Source organism: Pezoporus wallicus, unplaced genomic scaffold (genome assembly GCF_028554395.1).
Source record: "Pezoporus wallicus isolate ANWC-B61680 ecotype Strahan unplaced genomic scaffold, APGP_CSIRO_Pwel_v1 contig_7553, whole genome shotgun sequence".
NCBI lineage: Eukaryota > Metazoa > Chordata > Aves > Psittaciformes > Psittacidae > Pezoporus > Pezoporus wallicus.
In genome coordinates this window covers 113,940-117,175 of record NW_026635101.1, presented here as the reverse complement: position 1 = coordinate 117,175, position 3,236 = coordinate 113,940, and the positions used below count along the sequence as shown (strand labels likewise).

The 3,236-nt window shown below is 55.5% G+C and overlaps 1 protein-coding gene across 1 annotated transcript in view; it reads right to left on the bottom strand.

The window, feature by feature from the left end:
* Positions 1-3,236, bottom strand: part of MEA1 (male-enhanced antigen 1) — a 215,945-nt gene that overhangs the window by 186,535 nt on the left and 26,174 nt on the right. The gene's annotated exons all lie outside the window — the stretch shown is intronic.

Genomic DNA, 3,236 nt, shown 5'->3' with positions numbered 1-3,236 from the left:
TGCCCCCGGCCAATCCCCGCCTCCAGAGCGGGCTCGGGGCGGTGGCGCCGCCTGCCAGCACTTCCGGAGGGAGCGCGGCGCCATCTTTACTGAGGGCAACAGCGCCCGCCGCCATCTTGTTGTGGCCTCGACGCGCGGGTGAGGGGCGGCGCGGCGCGGCTCCAGGGCGCTCTGCTGGGCCTGGGCGCTGTGGTAGTGCCGGGACCCTGCCGGCTTCGGGAGCGGGGCTGCCGGCGCACGTCAGGGTGTGCGGGGCCCTGTGCTGTGGTGGTGTGGCCTAGTGCAGGCACCTGGAAGTTGTCCCCGCTGCTGGAATAGGAACCCGTGGTGACTGAAATGTTGGCACGCCAGCACCTGAAGTGGACTCCCGGCTCGCAAGGGTCAGCAGGAGGATGGGTGAGCCTGGCATCATAAACTGCTTCAGTGTGAACAGCCATTAGGACATGGAGAAACAGTGCAGTTGGAATGAAAGAACCTGGTCTGCATGGGCCTGAGAGACCCTGCTTGGGGCTACAGCACATGTGTGAGCATGGGGAAACGGCCCAGCTGATACAGGGATGTGGAGAGAGGTAAAACTCTGACTCACACCAGCAGCGTGGGGATTCTGCACTCGAAACAAGTCGTGGCATATAAAGAAAAATAAACCATCCCCACCAGTATCAGCAATAGCTCCTGTCCATACCACTGGGAGTAGGACAGCAATGCACTGCAGAAAGCTGCCGCGCTCATATGTTGTGTCTCCCACTGCTGGGTTATCAACCCACGTTCTGTGTTCCTGCACAGTGAAAAAGTGAAGCGGTTCCTGGCAAATGGCTCTTTGGACAAGGGATCTCAACTGTCCTACATCCATTTCGTTGGACTTACTGCTGGCTGATCCTGTACCTGACGCAACATGGAGATTCAAGAGAAAACTACATGAATTAATTAACCCCAGGAACAAAGACAAGGCAGTGGACCAAAAAGAAGGAAGAAGTTGTTAAAAATACAAGCCTCAACTATCTTGGAAGATATGGATAAGTAGCAAAAAAGTACCGTGTAATGTGCTAATATGTATTTACGACATCTCTGGAAGCTTCTCCTAACGTTTGAGACCTTTTAGAGATTTTCTCTTGACCAGGTTATAATTGCTAAAATTTTCAACCAGGCTTCTGGAAAGACTGTTCTCTTTTATGTTTTGAACAGCAAAAGAAAGTGTTCTCATCTCTGATCTTGTTTCATTTCCTACATCTTGTTGGGAAGACTGAAAGCTTCAGCTGGAGATTGTCAGCCATGTGTTAGGAGCTTTGCCTGGTGATGTGTCACGAGTGGTGGTCAGTCCAAAAGCAGGCTCTGAAAGGCTGTATGGATGGGGCTTCTTGGGAGTGACGGTGCAGCCCTGTGGAGAGGGAATGGCAAGCTGCCCAACAGCCTTGGAGACAAGGAGAATGGACTCGGATGTCATAAATCCTCTGAGATACCCCTGGAGAATAGAGGCTGGGGAGGAGATTGCATCGATGCAGTTAAGCTGGCTGTGTGCTTGCCCCATGGCCTGTCTCCTGACCTCTTCCAGATCTTTCCAGACATACAGAAATGCTATAGATCATGGCCTTGCCCACAGGGATAGTTTCTGCTGTTGCTCTGTCATAATCTTTGCTCATGCCTTAAGCTAAGCAATCTCAAATTCTTTCCCAACCTTTACTCTGACTGGATTTTCTTGCTCTTCCTGTACATGCTCTCTCCCTAGAAACACATGCAGTTGCTGGCTGCATGTACTTGCAGCCCAGAAAGGCAGCACTAGCACACACTGAAACTGTCAGCTCTGTGTCTGTTGTCGACTAGGGGAACTAGGAGATGGCAGGCAGGGGTTGTGCTGACACGGGAACAGCAGGATCTCTGGACAGGCGTAAGCACAGGACCCACAGAAGGTCAGGCTCATGCTGGGCAGCCCTTCATGTGGGGACACCCCGAGGTGTCCAGGACGCTCCCCGAGGGGGGCAGCTCCGTGAGGAGGTAGGTCTCCGTGCCTTGGTGCAGGGTAATAAGGTGCTTGTAGCACAAGCCCTTTTAAGACCTATGGGCAGCAGGGGCTTGATGTGGGACAGGCCTGCCCTCCACTGGTCCCCCTTTGCCTTGCACCCACTGCACCGCTATCCCTTTTACCCATCAATGTGCCCCTAATCTCTGGCAGCTACCCACAAAGTGCCCACCACGGCTGCCATCCCACTGGGGCTCCCCCTATCAATAGATTCCTGCCCCTCTGAATCCCTGCCCATTGCTTCCCGGTACCCCTAATCCCACGGAATACCTCAGCCATTTCCAGCCCCTTCGACCCCTCCAGTGCTGTTCACCCACTGAGGCTTCCAGCAGCACTGCTGCCCATGATGCTCCTCAAAGGGTGCTCCCCCTGCCCTTCTCAGTCTCTGATGCCCCAGGTACCCTCTGATGCCAACCCTTGCCTCAGCATTTTACAGTGCTCAGGGCCCACCACCCCACTTGCCCCTGCTAACCCTGCCTGCATTGGATAGAGCAGGAACTTCCCAAGGTCCATTTTCAGCACCTCCCTCTGTCAGGTTAAAGCCATTCCCCCTCGTCCTGTCCCTACAGGCCCTTGTCAAAAGCCCCTCTCCAGGTTTCTTGTCACCCCTTTAGGCACTGGAAGCTGCTCTAAGGTGTCCCTGGAGCCTTCTCCAAGTTGAACCAGCCCAGCTCTTTCAGCCTGTCTGTAGAGCAAAGCTGCTCCAGCCCTTGGAGCATCTCTGTGGCCTCCTCTGGTTTTGCTCCAACAGCTCCATGTTCCTCTTGTGTTGTTGCCTCAGAGCTGGGCACAGGACTGCAGGGGGGAATCTCACCGGAGCAGAGGGGGAGAATCCCCTCCCTCCATCTGCTGCTCACGCTCTGGGGATGCAGCCCAGGACACGGTTGGTTTCTGGGCTCAAGCGCACACTGAAGCTTGGTCATGGGGAGCTTGTCACCCAACACCCCAAGTCCTTCTCAGGGCTGCTCCATCCAGTTTCCCCCAGCCCGTGTCTGTGCTGGGGACTGCCCCGACGCGGGGACAGGACCTTGTATTTGGCCTTGTAAACTCCATCATGTTCGCATGGTCCCACCTCTCTAGGTCCCTCTGGATCCTATCCCTGCCCTCCAGAGTGCCGACACAAGGTGGGACACAGCTCCTGCGGCCACCTCGGGATCCATGCTTGTTTCCCAAGCCCCAGGCGGCCGCGCAAGGCCTCCGTCGGTGATCCGGGAGCACCGGG